Raw genomic sequence first — 16983 nt, forward strand, 5'->3', positions numbered from 1 at the left:
GTGTCGTCTTGCTTACAAGAGCATGGCTTTCCATCCCTCAAGACTTTGGGATGCTCTCAGCCTTACAAGGCACTGATTCTTGTCTCAGTAGGGCTCCGTGGGACACAACAGGAGCAATCTTTTGTCCCATCGGGGAAGGGGAGGAAGGAAATGCCACAATCTTGAACAACTTTGTTCAGATACTTAAAAAAGGGAAAGGATATCAAGGAAATGAGAAAGAGATGTTTAAAATGGGGTCTGTGACCAACTGGAAGATTGAACCAACACATTTTTGTACAGTGACCAGTGAGAAATTGGTGACTTTGAGACTCAGAGGATCCATTTCAAGGATTTATACTGCATGCTCATATAATTTTCCTTTCTCATGGTGTCTTAAACTCTGCAATATATAACCAGATTGTATACATAAACGGCCCAATTCATACTGCTCATCTTACCCAAAAAAGAGTCTTAAGCAATTTTGAATTTAAGTTAAACAACTAGACATGTAAAATAAAAACACATTAAGTAAATCATAACCTCTGACTGGAAAAACCATGAAACTGAATTCTGAACATGTGTGGCATTCAGTAACCCCAGAAGCCCAGCAGACCTCAGGAGGTCTCCACTCCAGTCCCTTGCTCAAGCAGACCAGCCTGGGGGCTGTCCGATGGGATTAGCAGAACAGCTATCTGAGGTTGAAAATATTTGTGAAAATTTTGGTGTGGGAGGGAGGAAGAGGCTCCCAGATGTCCTGTGGGGAGGCCACAGCTAGGGCTGACCCCCTTGACTGTGGCCTCCTCACCATGGATGTGCCTGACAATCTCTGTCCCTGCCCCACCGGCCACAGGATGCCCCTCGGCTCCCAGCTCCCCATCCCACAGGGAGCAGCCGCCCCGCGCTGCACCCTGACACTGAGCATTGAAGCTGGAATAAGTTATATAGACTTCCTTAAGTCAAAGCTGTTGCTCTGTATGGTGGAAATAAAAACTAAGTAGCACTCTGTAGAATTTAAGTATTAATAGGAGGCTTAAAAAGATGACAGTATAACTACAATAAGTAATCAAGTGGCTCCCCCAAACCTGTGTGCAAAGGCAAGAGCAAGGTCTATTGTTTAAGATCTAACAAAAGTTTCAAAGTGAAAGAATTGCTTTTTAGAAAATATTTTAAAAAATATATTATAAAATAAGATATTAGTTCATAGAAGGTATTTTAAATAATGCAAAGAACTTAAAGCAACTTGAGTCTGGTTCATCAGCATTAGACAATACATGCTGTGGTGCAGAACCACATCTCTACTTACTGATTCACGTTAGTAATTTACCCAAAGGTAATAAAATAAACCTCTATTTTGCAGATTGGATACATTACCAGACCAGTAAAAAACATGTAGATGTGTTCCAGGCTTTCTAGGGCAAGGCATGTAGTCTACTTATAAATGGCATTTATGATTACCTAACCAAAAAAATAAAACTAACGGTATATTTCTTTTTAATAATCTTATTTCGATTATTGAACAAATACCACATTCATAGAAAAACAGTTGCACTTCTATAACAGGCAGCTTTAATGAGTCTATTTCCATAAATATGCTTGATTTCCAGCTTCAAACCACTCCAGTGCCCTCCCTTAACTCCCTTGTTAGGCATCTTATTAAAAAGAAATATTATTAAAAATAGTCACTATTTTATTTAAGGTTTATTCCAGGACTATTCCCTGATATTAGCCTTACTTATTTCACAATGAAATACTCCACGCATCCATTGCTGCTAAACAGACACATGCACACACACACCCCCCACCCCACTTCAAAGAACATGGATTGAGTTATGGATTGCAAAATGGTCTAATATTGCTTACAAAATCTCCTAGCTTCTACTGCAATGAAAGTAAACAAAGAGTCACCTTCACAATAGAGACTATTATTTGCCACTTCCACAAGAAATGGAGGTTTCTTTTCTCTACTCTCTGACTTTCAATTTAGCCATTCACAGCTATGCAAAGCTAAATACACACCACTCTGCCCTCTCACCAAAAACTGCTGGATCCCTGCCAAGCTCCTGCAGTGTAAGCAGAGTAGCCAGCCTCATCTGCACCATCCCAGGCAAAAAGCACCACCTCTTGCAGGAAGGCTGCTGCATCAGGCTTTATTTTAAAGCCAAACAGAAGAAACACCATGACTCAATCCATTTAAGAACCCTTGGTCTGAAACTTTGCCTTTCCGTCATTTGGGGGACATATATTTCTCTTTGTGAGAAGAGCTCCTTTGAGGCCAACCTGATGCTCCCCCTTTTTAGGAGAGAGGGAGAGGGGGAAAATCCTTTTCTGGAACTCTGTGCTGGCCTAAAACCATATTTAAACTCACTGACTAGGCCCTGGAACAGATCCCAAGCATATACATGTCCCTTCATTACAGACCAGCCGTGGCACCTCTGCGTGGTCCAAAGCCAGTCATCTTCCCTATTTTGGCAGTGCTTCTAGTAACAGTACCTTAAAGCCTGCCCTTACTATTGGCAGCATTTCAAACTCCTTCACATTAGATTTGCCTGAGTTTAAACAGCACTGAGCCACGCAGTGAAGATACAGCCCAAAATTCAAGCTCTTCCAGAAGAGCCCCAATGAACAACCAACCAGGAACGTAATGACATTACAATACTCCTTAAATTCCTCAAGAAAAAATAAACACTTTTTCTCAATCATTACTATGATCTTTACCTATACTACCATATTTTAAGATTTAACATTGCCCTGATTCACAAGCAATACATGAGGAACAACGAACAGCAAGAGCTCTGTCAGGTCTGCTGGTCTGGTTTGGGTTCTTTTCTGGAGTGTGCAGTTGCTTTTAGAGCAATGAACTGCCTATTGCTGCTGAAGACGCTGCTTCAGGAAAATCCACAGTAGTTTTAGTCCTTTTATCTCAGCAGAGGTCACCCTGAAAGCTGCACTGAAGAAGCAAAACAAAATCACATCTGATGTAATAAGTCTGGCTACTGAGAAGGAAAAGCCCCACAAGCTTGAAACAAAGCCTCCAGCAAAAGATTTCTGTGTGCCCTGTGGCACAAGCAGTCATAAGCAATTTATGACTTCTAAAAAAGTGCTAAGGGAAGTCTTCAGATAAACTGCATTTTGCTCTAAAACAGTAACTTCATTTGCTTGGAAAAAAGCTACTTTTCTCATTTATAAATTAAGATATTGAGAGGTTACTGTCCCGCTCCTCTGGTAAAGGCTAATTTTTGTGCATTCCATTTTATTCCCCAGTTCCCAAATGCAATTGTGCAAATGCTTAACGTTACGCACTGAACTGAAGTCAATAGCATCATCCATGTGCTTAATGCCAAACATGAACAGTTTAAATTTCTGTCGAAGCAGAACACAGAAACCAACCTGAAGTTCAGGTCTCCATTATTCAGTTTTGACAAAACTCCAACTGATGCTGGAGGCTGCAGGACGAAGGGACCATTAAGAAGACTGTCCTTAAAACCCATCTTAGAGATACAAAATGACACAGCAGCAGAACAGAGAAAGGACCCAAGGATTTGTAGCTCCTATTCATTTCAGACTGAATCTTTAATTTCTCAGACCTATATGCTAATGGAGTAGTTTGTTGAGCTGTTTCAGTCCTGATCCAGACGTGCATATCTTATTCCAGACCTTCGCTGAAGCTGCTTGAATTAAGCTCAATGTAAGTGACATGAGAAGCAGAGAGTAACAAAAATGTATCACAGGTTCCTTAAGCCAAATTCTTACTGATTTTACAGGACATGTGAAAAGCTGAAAACCTAATTAAGAAATTACATATATGGATGCTATATAAGTAGTATATGTTTAATAACTGAACTCTCTTAAAAATTTGTATTAGCCCAATTTTACAATTTGAACATATGAAAATACATACTGCAGTCTGTGTGTACGTGCTGTATAAAGCTATCTGACACACAAATATGACTTTCTGAGGCCATGAACAGCAATTATTTCCAGAGAAGCCAATGGGAAGAGATGCCGCACAGCATCTGTGGGAGATGAGGCTCATGATCCACAGGATCACCTCCCTGGAGCTCCAAGAGCCTCACACCCCTTTTCCCATGAGTTTCTAGATCAAACCTGGGGTAAGGATATGTCTTTTCTAAATAGCAAACCCTGTTCTGAGATGGCAATGGGTAAGGGGTGCTAAGCAGGACCCTTTCATTAGCAGTGGTTACAAGACATAACACTGTTACACAATGCACCGCAGCAACAGCGTACAAGCAGGCTTAAAACATCCAAATATAAAGCTAGTTTACGCTATAGGTGAGCTTAATATTACTAAGCAAGTAAAGATATTGAAAATTGAATTTATAGCCATTTCAAAATATTCTTTTCCAATAGACAGGACAAAACTTTCAACCTTAGCACAAGCAAAAAAATTACTGCATTTCAGTACAAATACTTGTTCACAAGTAACTGAATACTTGCAGTTCTTCTCCCCTTCTTTTACTGAAAAATCAATTGTTTGCTGTGGAAAAACATGTGCAAGAAAAACATTTGAATCCCTATTAATAAAAGTGCATAGCATTTAACTTTCATAGAAAAATGCTATTCCTTGCAAAGATTTATAAATCAGCTAGAGATTGTTGTCACGGCAGGCATAAAACAATCTTACTGCACTTAGAGGCTCAGGAATGCTTTTGTTTGAGCACAGAACTTTTCTAAACACACTGAAGCTCTGCTAACAGCCACCAGCCCTCAAGTGAAAGCCCTTGGAGAGGTATTACCCTGAAAGCTATTTATCTTTTACTTCAATTTGCAAGCAAACACCAACACAGAGAGCCATTAGAGAACAAGTGCTCTCTGGATGCTGAAAATCAATGGAGGAAAATTAAAAATCAACAAAGCTCTCACATACAGCCTCCTAAATGAAATGGCCTGTGATCCAGTCAATCCTTGTTAAGAGGAGAGTAAAATAAATTCTTAATCAAGGATGAGATCTAGTGACACTTCTTATCATATTTATATTGCGTATCATACATCTCTAGCTGTATTCTGTGTCATAAGGATATAATCTGATAATAAAGATACTCATAGTGCATAAAACAATTAAGAAACTATTTTCAACACTCAAGTTCTAGAGGCAAACAAAAGGTTTAGGCTCCAAGAGGGGTGATGACATGTGAATGAAGTGACCCAAGTAAACACAGCAGAAGTTTTGTATGATATTTTGATAAATGCCCCTTCGCTTACATCCTGAAGAGTAAATCTACCTAATTTACATCATTCCTCTTTTTTTTTTTTTTTTACAGTATTCAACTAGTTATCAATCTCTTTCAGTCAGCTCATAAAGCAGCACTGGGAGCAACACACTGCCTGTGATGCTCTGCCATGTTGCTCACAGCCATGGAAAAGTCAAAAAAGAAAACACTAAAAATATTTAAAAGATGTGTCTATGTTGTCATACCTACTAATCACTGTCACCCATGAACCAGTCAAACCACTGCTCCTGAGAACTTGACCAAGTATTGATATAAAGATGTGACCTGGTTTGAGTGAGTGGCAGGTTTTTTCGTAGCATGGGAGGGGGCTACAGTGGTGGTCCCCTGTGAGAAGCTTCTGGAAGCTCCCCCAGCTCCAAGTCAGACCCACCTTTGCACCAAGGCCGGGCCAATCAGCTGTGCCTCTGCAATATCATATTTAAGAAGGGTAACCTGGGAGGAGGTGTGGGAGTTGTGAAGTGAAGTGGCGAGAACATCTGTGCAAACACCAAGGTCAGTGGAAGAAAGGAGAAGAAGGGGGGGAGGTGCGCTGGAGCAGAGACTCCCCTGTATCCCATGGTGAGACGGGAGGGCCATCCCCACCGCAACCCATGGAGGTCCATGGTGGAGCGGAGGCTGATTTGCAGCCTGTGGGGGACCCCACACTGCACCAGGTGACTGCAACCAAAGAAGGCCGGGACCCCATGAGAAGAAGGCCCCATTGTTGTAGTTCAGCGCTGGGAGGATTGCAACACATGGGGGTGACCCACATGCCCGTGGGAGTGACTCATGTCATGACAGAGAACTGTCTCGTGTGAGAAGAGGACTGTGCTGGAACAGGGGAGGAATGCCAGAAGATCCAACCAAAACACATAACCCCTCCACACACTTGATCGTTACCTCTTTTGACCAGGCTGTTTTTCTCAGCAGCAAATGAAGTCCCTCATCCTTGCCTAGCATTGGTGATGAAGGTTGTCGACCTTCTAGAAACATATGGACTTTGAAAACAATTTCACACACCTTTCATCTTTATCTTGTACAAGGACTGACTATTTTCCACAGTGTTTGCAAGCTGCTGGGCATAAAAAGTCTCTAATGATTACAATCTTGTCTTTTTACTAGTGTGAGGGTGCTAAAAATGTGGGCATTGCTGGTATCTTCTACCACAAAATACAAACTCTAAACTTCCCAAGGGTTACATATAATAGATTTCTTATAATCATGAAGACAGATGGCATGGCCTATCTGAACACAAACATGACAAATTTAGGACTACATACATCTGCAGAATTGACTCTTCAGGACATTTGTTTGGCAGGCAAAGTGTTCTTCAAAATTATAAAAAATGAAAACTGACAATTTATTTTTACCAGAATAAAGCTAGATTCGGCAGGTGTCCCCTCTGGTGACCAACTCAGTAAATCTTAGGTGAGAAACTCAGTAATTTTTAATAGGTAAGAGAACAGAAGCTAAAATACAAACTGTATTTTAACATTTTATTTTTTCACTTCTGAGGTTAAAATTTCAAGACAGTTGGGTGAGAGAGAGAGAATAGCTCAGGGCATCTTTCTTTACTGTAAAGCTCAAGAAAACTTTTGAGAAATCACAGTAGATTTTCTCTGATTAAAAAAGGCAAAGGTAAAATGGCAGTTGCCAAATTCTTGAATATGTTGCTTGCTCTTCCCTAGCAAGGTTCATTTGACTGCAACTTGACTCATCAGATGTTGTTTTAACACCTCTTGAGATGCACAAAGTTGATGTCTATGCTCCCCTGAAGACAAGAACATATTTTTCAAGGCTCTAGGCTGCCAGACACACTGCAGTGAAACATATGCTGTCCTGTTACTTCAGATAACAAATGACTTCTCTTTTGTTCAGCAATTCAGCCACACAAATAACTTACTTTGTCTCCTGAGACTTTTGAAATGAGTGAGGTCTCTTCAAATAGGTATCAACTGCACTGTGTTTACTGGGTAACATACTTCTAATGCAGGGCTAGATTATTCCAACCAAGGTATGCTAACTGAGCTGTAAGTAGCAGCTGAGGCAATTGGCTGCTGACTCTGAATCCACTATTCCCAATGGTAATCCTTATGTTGACTATAAATATTGCATAGCCACCATTACATGTGATGAAAAAATATTGACAACATACTGTATTCTGAAATGGTTGTTAAGTAAGATCATTCACATAAGAGAACCCCATTTACAAAGAGTTTTTTAGAATGAGTATTCAAGATTACAAAGACATCTGGTGACACAGCTTTAGAAACATGGAGTACTGACAACAGTCACCAGCTCAACCCCATGAAGCACCACTTCTCCCCATACTGTTGTTCCTTTGGCATGGAGAGCATTTAGTCTACATCAGAGGTTCTTTGCATAGAACTAGTGTCATATAAAGAGGATCATAAGGGGATTAAGAACACCACAGCAACCATCATCACACTTTTTGTCTTTGGTATTTGGAAACCACCCATCACCATGGTGCACTTAATCCCCTCATCCAGATCATTAATATCTTTATCAATGATCTGGACGAGGGGATCGAGTGCACCCTCAGTAAGTTTGAAGAGGACACCAAGTTGGGTGGACTGTTAATCTGCTTGAGGGTATAAAGGCTCTACAGAGGGATCTGGACAGGTTGGATTGATGGGCTGAAGCCAATTGTATGAGATTCAACAAGGGCAAGTGCCAGATCCTGCACTTGGGTCACAACAACCCCATGCAACACTACAGGCTTGGGGAAGAGTGGCTAGAAAGCTGTCTGATGAAAAAGGACGCTGGGGTGTTGATCAATAACCAGCTGAACATGAGCCAGCAGTGTGCCCAGGTGGCTAAGAAGGCCAATAACATCCTGGCTTGTATCAGAACTAGTGTGGCCAGCAGGACTAGGGAAGTGATCATCCCCCTGTACTCGGCACTGGTGAGGCCACAATTCAAATACTGTGTTCAGTTTTGGGCCCTTCACTACAAGAAAGGCATTGAGGTGCTGGAGCGTGTCCAAAGAAGGGCAGTGAAGCTGCTGAAGGGGCTAGTGAACAAGTCTCATGAGGGAACTGGAGTTGTTTAGCCTGGAGAAAAGGAATCTCAGGGGAGACCTTATTGCACTATGACTACCTGAAAGGTCTCTTCTCTCAAGTAACAAGCAATAGGGCAAGAGGAAACAGCCTCAAGTTGCACCAGGGGAGGTTTAGATTGGATATTTTAAAAAAATTCTTCACCAGAAGGGTTATCAAGCATTGGAACAGGCTGCCCAGGGAAGTGGTTGGGTCACCATCCCTGGAGGTATTTAAAAGATGTGTAGATGTGCTGCTTAAGGACATGGTTTAGTGGTGCACTTGGCAGTGTTACAGGTTTACAGTTGGACTCGATGATGTTAAAGGCCTTTTCCAAGCTAAATGATTCTATGATTCTATAGCACCCCAGTGTGAACAAAATTCATACCCCAAAGTTTTAGAAAGGGAAGAAGTGAATTTACATAGAGATTCAAACATGACAATGCCAGCACATTTCTTCATCCAAAGCAAAGAAACAATACGTAATGAAAGCAGAGCACCATTTTGAGTTGATTCTTGACCAAAACTGCATCTGATAAGTAATTCTGCATCTGACATGCAACTCCCTTCACTTCCAATGCTGCATCCTCTAGCAGTGCCGGTGCAAGGCTGCCCAACAATAGAGGCTGAGCTGAATGCTGCTGCTCCTGGGGTGAGGGTGCTGGGAAAGGCCCCTTCCAGGCCGACCTGCAACTCAAAGGGTGGGAGGAGAAAAAGAGAAGGAAATTAAGCTGGAAAGCTGAAGGGAGATCCAGTTACACCAGGGAAACACTTTTTCAGGGCTTTCACAAAATCAAAGGAGAGATGTGCCATTTCCAGCAGCCCACCGCTCCCGGGAACTGACCACTTTCCTAGAGCTATACAGGATAAAAACAAACCAGGTCACAGTGATGCCAGACCTCCACACGTTATTATTGCAGTTCTCCCTATCTGGAAAATCAATACTCAAAACACATGAAAGCCCAGATTACAGCAATGTACACTGTTAAACAACAGCCCTAGATGAAAGGTCATCAAGCTGGAGAACCCCTGGTTACCATATACTGTACTATAACAGAGCTAGGCGAGTCTAAATTGGAGGTTTCCTCCTGATTTCTGTGGTTCCTTAAGAAATCAAAATAATCTGGAATTTCAAACCCTTCAGAGAAAAAGCACAATAATGTCTTACTGTGCAGCCATCAACATATTATGGATTAAAACATATATGGATTAAAAACTGGAGTGAAAATTTATTGTGCATTCTTATCTTATTCTTCACCTTTCTAAGATCTACTAAAAAATGGTTACAGCTTTGAGAACAGACCTTCTTCTGAGATTTCTGATAAAAGCCTGTAGCCCCTCCCACATTAGATGTCATTGCCAGTTTACAACCACAGTGTTCTCTCGGGATAATTTTGTTAGTTGAAGTTTATAAACTGCAGAGAAGGCAGAAAGGGGGACTCTTGGGTTCTGCCACCGCACCACTGGTGATTTTTAAATGAACTTATTTTGCTAGCATGAATATCTAGAGATTTAGCCTTTTTCTGGTTTCTACCTGGGTGATATTTAGCTTACGTTTGTGAACATGGCTTAAATGTAGTGGCAGGTGACACAGTAGTATTTAGGAACAGTGAAGTATCCAACCTCAGCCACTGACAAGCTGCAGTAGTTTCTCCAGTCAAAGAGAGCAGACAAGAGACAGGGTAAAAATCCACCACAAACAAAAGTCAGTGTGCTATCAAAATATTCAAAAAAACCCCCAAAACTTGGCAATTACCTAAACCATGGACGACTGAATACAGGAAAAAAGAAAAACATAGCAGTGTCACCTGCAGATTGTGAGCATCAGCCTAATGAATTTACCTCTTAACATCTGAATTTAAAAAAAAAGAGGGCAAGAGGATAATCCCCTTATTAACAAATCAAAGAATCCCATGGAGAGAAAAACATATAAGTAAAACAGAATACATTATAGCTTTTAGATAAATTCAGAGTTATAAATATTATGTAAATCAAAAATTTACCAGCTATCAGAGAAAAAAATGTACAGGATTCTGGCACTTTACTGGCTATTAAAATGCCAGGGCACTTTCAGAAAAAATAAATTTTGGTCAGAAAATGCTGAAGTGACAAAGGCAATGTTTTCCAAAGCACATTTTAATTTTGACAAGTTTCCAAATTCAAATATTAATTTTAATTAGGAGTATTTATTATTTTTATAAGTAAACCCTGACATACTTTTAAAACACTACATTTAAGAGGGTCACAATTTAAACAAAATATTTCACTTAATCTCATCTGGTTTTCCTTATCTTGGCTCCATCAACTCTTTTTCAAGTTCTTTATTTTCATCTGTAAGCCAGAATATAATTTTTTCTGAAATTTTCAGAGTATTGATAAACATTGTCCTAACCCAGCCATGTTTTACATGGTCACTAGTTTATAGTAGACAAGCATTAATAAAAAGTGAATTCTATGAATTGTGCAGAAACACAGGGCCAATATTTTCCAACAGACTGTCTAAAATTAAGGTCCTAGATGTAAATTCAGCTCCCTTTTTTGTTTTCAAGTATAACTTTTTGAAGTTGTAGTTCAAATTGCCTCTAACACTTTAGAAAAGCTTTAAAACTTCTTGTTATCATCACAGATTAGCTTTCTATAAAGTTATCAAGAAATTTGGCTCAGAAGTCACATCTTCAGTCTTAGAAGAGATATTGCTGAATATTTTATCAAATTCTGTGTATACACCAATTTAATGTACCAAAATGATAACACAAAAAAGTGTAAAAATCTACTTTGTCCTTGCTTAAAGCTAATTATGATCTTACCATTGAAAATACTTCCCAAATTTCAGTCCTTCATTCTGAAAGTATTAACCATTCTGATTTTTTTTCCAAAAAAAATCTTTAATATATTTGACTACTAATAGTATTTATGGTATTGATAGACCTTCCACAAACCCATACTCTCCCTTGAATTGGTAAAAATGGATTTAAATAATCTGTTATTTTGTTGAGGGGCAAAAGGGTAGTTTCATGCTTCAAGCATAGAGGCTGGCTTAGACATGTGGCATATTATTAAATTTCTCTCATTTCTTTCCCAGGCAAGACATTTACATCTTTCTGTTTCCACATCTGTAAAAGGGAAATCATATAACCTCTTCAGAATTCCCAAAGCTATTAACAGGAGACACCAAATCATCTACACACATATAAAATTTTGAGATCTTATGGCAGAGTACAACTCACAAGTGGTTTTAATATGGTCTTACAATATACCAAGTAATATTAAAATGGAACATTACTACCTCCTGAACAGCATTTTATTCCGGAAAGGACAGTTTTATAGACTTTGTCTGCTTAAGTCAAGTGAAAAGTTATGGCTGGAACTTGCAATAATATACAGGACAGGAGAGTTTCAGAGGAGACTTAGGGCTTCGCAATCCCAAAGTCCAGCAGAAACACTGTATCCCTGAGCTCTTCGTAGCAAAAGTGTAAAAAAGGGAGCCCCAGATTTCCTGCTCCTGTGTTTTAGCATCTTGCAGAGCAGAAAAGCATTTCTCCAACCTTCAGCTGCAGCAAGTAAGAGAGCCATTGTCTTTGCTGGAGTCCACAGAAAGAACAAAGTGCGAGACGCTTATTCTCAAGGACAGTCTGGAACCTTTAATCACTCCACACACACCCCACACCCCCCCCCCCCCCCCCAATTTATGCCTGCCTGCACTGCACCACAAACTGTAAAAGCATTTAAGCACAGAAAATCCTGTAAAGTGATGCAATGTAAAAAAAAACTTAGTTCACAAGCATGGCTGAATGAAACAAACATTACATATATTAGCATTAAAGAACAACTCCAGTGCATTTAATATCTTAAATTGACATGAGATGTTTGCTTATTCCCAAGGATCCCAGTCTGGTTCCTGTAGTCATAGTTACACTGAAAGCACAGCTTCTTATGCAACTAGCAGTTGTCCGTTTTTGGCACCAAGCTTTACAAGATAAACACTCCACAGTCCCTCAGTGCTACCTGAGCCACTTCCCTCACCAGACCTTTCCACCAGATCTCCTTGTGTCAACTTAGTGTCTTCTAGAAAAGAACAAGAGCATTTTGAAGTCAAATCTGAATGCCATTTCAATGTCCACACTGATAATATTGTTTAGAGGACTGAGAATAAGATCGTAAACCTGTAAATTGTAGATCCAGCAATTTCAGCAGAAATTAATCCTGCTCCATTTGGGGCAAACAGCTTCATTTCCTCATTTATGTGAGAAATAAGTCACCATCTTCAAAGTATTACCTATGTCCTGAACCAGACATGCCTGATAAACACTAAACAGTCTGGAAAAACATAGGAACGTACTTATAACTGTTATTTTCAGCATGCTGCAGATCTTAAGATGCTGTTCAATACTGCAGGGATGTGACACTAAAAATACCTTATAAATATGCATTCCTCTTGAAATGGGATCATAAAAATACTTAGCATTTACTTAGGGATCACAGGTGCTCTGCAGACTTCAGTATTATTGTCTTAAGTTTATAAATAGGGAAACTAAACCAGACTAATTCTGTCCTTTTTGCAAAACCTTGTAATTTGACCTCAAGGTAGACTGTCAAATCATGTCATGTCACTGTTTTTGCACAAGGCAAATGATATTACAAGGTGCGAGGCAATGAGAAGTCAGGCTTCAGGGAGGCTCAGGCTTGCTCAAGGTCACAGAAACTGAAATCAGGTCTCCTGGCTAACAGCCCCCTGATCAAATCATCCTGCTACCGCTGTTGAAGAGATTCATTTTATGAATTATAGTTCGGGATGTGTCAGCAGTTTTATTATGATCCCAAGAAAACTGTGATATTTTTAATAGAAACATAGACCATTAGCTACATTCTTCTGAATATTTTTCTTTAGTAATTGTAACTATGAAAGAAAAAGGTTTAATTCGGTCCAGAATCTACTTGTGAGGTGTAGAAAGGAGTAATGCTCAGAAATGGAAGAAAGAAAAGCAGGAAAACAAGAAAGCCTTGGAAAGAGATTAAGAGACAGAAGGACAAAAAGAGGTGATAAAAGGCTGCAAAGAATCATTATGAAAAAAAGTGGGAAGAGAAAAATACCGGTTAGGCACAAAACAAAACAAGCTTGCAGAAGATCCCTCCTCAAAGCCAAATCAGGAATTATGAAGAATCCACCATAGAAGAATCTTCTGCTATGAAGGGACGATAGCAACCCAGTGTGTTACTCCCACAGATGGAAAAAATCTGTCTCTAGCATGAGCCTGAAAGAGGCTACCATCAAGAAGGCTTCAGAGGCGGCTTTGTTAAACATGAGACATTTCAGTTTCCAGGACCAGGAATCTTCCTCTGCCTGACAGAAACACATAGTGTAAAATCAAAAAAAAAAAAATCTTGTTTTATGTTTGCATGAATTTTTGCTGACTGTATGCAAATAAATAGGTACAGGCTGCATGAGAAGAATATGATTAAAACATATTTGTCACACAGGTCCTGCCTTTTGAGTAGAAGTTTGTTGCTGCAGGCTGCTGGGACTACTGGGAATCAGGGCTCATTTCAGAATTAGAAACAGGTAAGAAAACACTTGCATTCATCCCTTCTAGTAAATACCACAAAGAGAGTGGAATAAACAAAATGACTGGAATACTTAACTTTCACAGTAGTTTAGGAGTCCTGTAGAAAATATTTGTGCCATGACAGCAAGACTGCGACTGGTTTAGGCAGCAGTTTTACTCCTGGCAGTGTAGGGGGGCAGCCACGGGGATTCTCAGTGGGGCAAGCACACTGCCAGCCCTGCAAAATGGCCATGGCAGCAATTTAAACCCTGCTCACTTCCACTGTGCTTCCATGCCAACCCTGGGGAAAAAAATCCTGCTGCATCTCTGCTCCTGAGAGAGCCAGAGGAGTTTGTGTGGTCAGCATGAGTGGAGAGAAGTCGAACAGCTGCAGTGAAAAGAAGCAGAATTTGACACATCAGTAGATTGGAAAATACTAGCAGAGCATGAAGTGTGGAAGCTGGGACTTGTGCTGCCATTCCATCATTGGGGAAATGAGGAGGAAATGCACAGGTCTCCAGGAGATGCAGAAGATCCATCAGTAAGCATGATGAATATGTTTCAAACACACTACACCATTATTTTCGGGCTGTCTGGGGAATACGCCTACTGTATATTGTCCTTGCAGACATTCTGAACAGTATTACTCATCTTTCTTCAGATACTATTTAGTAAAGTTTAGAAGTTTTCATACAACCTCCTTACCACTGCCCTATTGGTTAGCTGTTGCTGTGGTTAAAGTCTGAGTTAAGGTGAAGGAGTTCCTGATTTCCCCCCTTCTGTAACTCAGGAACACTGATACATGCATCTAAGCATGTTGTGATGTTCAGTAAATAATTAGGTGAATGTAATCTCAATATACAGGATAATTGCAATAGATATAAATAATCTAAATTAATCACAAAAACCCTTATGTTGTGTATGCCAGTTTTGCAGAAACCCGACTCTGTTCTATAGACTTACCTGGACTCATTTCATCCCACTGTACTGGGCAAGCAATTAAATACTTATTAAGTACCATAAGATGCTTGTTACTAATCCTTTACCATTTCCTCTTTACAAATAGCTTCTCTCTCTTTTCTTCTCCTTCCTTTTTCAGGATTCAGCACTGCTAATATAACCAGCTCTTCTTTTCTGGTTTTATCTGTCACAGATTTCATGCAACCCAGAATCAGTAACTCTCTATTCACTCTTCATATGGATACCTTCTCCTTCTGACACTATCCCATATATTATAATTTGCATTCTTGTTATATTGAATTCTGCAAGCTCCATATTGCATCAGTAAATCTTCCAGGATGATATTCCCAAGGAAATGCATAGACTTAAAAAAATATGTGCATGATCCTCATAGCTATTGATTACAGAATCACAGAATCACAGAATTGTCTAGGTTGGAAAAGACCTTGAAGATCATCCAGTCCAACCATCAACCCAACATTAACAGTTCCCAACCACACCATACCACTCAGCACTATGTCGACTCTACTCTTAAACACCTCCAGGGATGGGGACTCCACCACCTCCCTGGGCAGCCCATTCCAACACCCAACAACCCGTTCTGTAAAGAAATACTTCCTAATATCTGATCTAAACCTTCCCTGGCGCAACTTGAAGCCATTACCTCTTGTCCTATCAATTATTACTTGGTTAAAGAGACTCATCCCCAGATCTCTGCAACCTCCTTTCAGGTAGTTGTAGAGGGCGATGAGGTCTCCCCTCAGCCTCCTCTTCTCTAGACTAAACAACCCCAGTTCCCTCAGCCGCTCCTCGTACGACATGTGCTCCGGACCCTTCACCAGCTTCGTTGCCCTTCTCTGGACACGCTCAAGTAATTCAATGTCCTTTTTGTAGTGAGGGGCCCAAAACTGAACACAGGAATCGAGGTGCGGCCTCACCAGTGCTGAGTACAGGGGCAAGATCACTGCCCTGTCCCTGCTGGCCACGCTATTTCTGATACAAGACAGGATGCCATTGGCCTTCTTGGCCACCTGGGCACACTGCTGGCTCATGTTCAGCCGGCTGTCAATCCACACTCCCAAGTCCATCTCTGACTGGCAGCTCTCCAGCCACTCCTCCCCAAGCCTGTAGCGCTGCTGGGGGTTGTTGTGGCCCAAGTGCAGCACCCAGCATTTGGTCTTATTGAAACTCCTACAGTTGGCCTTAGCCCATCGCTCCAGCCTGTCCAGGTCTCTCTGCAGAGCCTCCCTACCCTCGAGCAGATCAACACTCCCACCCAACTTGGTGTCATCTGCAAACTTACTGAGGGTGCACTCGATCCCCTCATCTAGATCATCAATAAAGATGTTAAACAGGAGTGGCCCCAAAACCAAGCCCTGAGGGACACCACTCGTGACTGGCCGCCAACTGGATTTAACTCCATTCACCACAACTCTCTGGGCCCGGCCATCCAGCCAGTTTTTTACCCAGCAAAGCGTGCGCTCATCCAAGCCTCGAGCAGCCAGTTTTGCCAGGAGAATGCTGTGGGAAACTGTGTCAAAGGCCTTACTGAAGTCAAGGTAAACAACATCCACAGCCTTTCCCTCATCCAATAAGCAGGTCACCCTGTCATAGAAGGAGATCAGGTTTGTCAAGCAGAACCTGTCTTTCTTAAACCCATGTTGACTGAGCCTGATCATTTGGTTGTCCCGCATGTGTTGTATGATGGTACTCAGGATGAGCTGCTCCATCAGCTTCCCGGGCACCGACATCAAGCTGACAGGCCTGTAATTTCCCGGATCATCCTTCCGACCCTTCTTATAGATGGGCGTCACATTGGCCAATTTCCAATCTGTCGGGACCTCCCCGGTCAGCCAGGACTGCTGGTAAATGATGGAAAGCGGCTTGGCGAGCACCCCAGCCAGCTCCTTCAGCACCCTCGGGTGTATCTCGTCTGGTCCCATGGACTTGTGTATGTCTATATGATGCAGTAGGTCACTGACTGTCTCCTCCTAGATTGCGGGGGGGTCGTTCTCCCAGTCTCTGTCTTCTGGCTGAGGAGGCTGGATTCCCTCAATACAACTAGTCTTGTTATTAAAGACTGAGGCAAAGGACCTCAGCCTTCTCCTCATCACTTGTTACCATGTTTCCTCCTGCATCTAGCAGGGGATGGAGACTCTCCCTGGTCTTTCTTTTGCTACCCACATACTTACAGAAACATTTCTTGTTGTCCTT

At 41.2% G+C, this 16983-nt stretch overlaps 1 protein-coding gene across 1 annotated transcript in view; it reads right to left on the reverse strand.

Annotated features, from left to right (window-relative positions):
* SORCS2 (sortilin related VPS10 domain containing receptor 2) overlaps positions 1-16983 on the reverse strand; it is a 573028-nt gene that overhangs the window by 217443 nt on the left and 338602 nt on the right. The window lies entirely within an intron of this gene.

The sequence above is a fragment of the Strix uralensis genome, chromosome 4 (genome assembly GCF_047716275.1).
Source record: "Strix uralensis isolate ZFMK-TIS-50842 chromosome 4, bStrUra1, whole genome shotgun sequence".
In the NCBI taxonomy this organism is placed as follows: Eukaryota; Metazoa; Chordata; class Aves; order Strigiformes; family Strigidae; genus Strix; species Strix uralensis.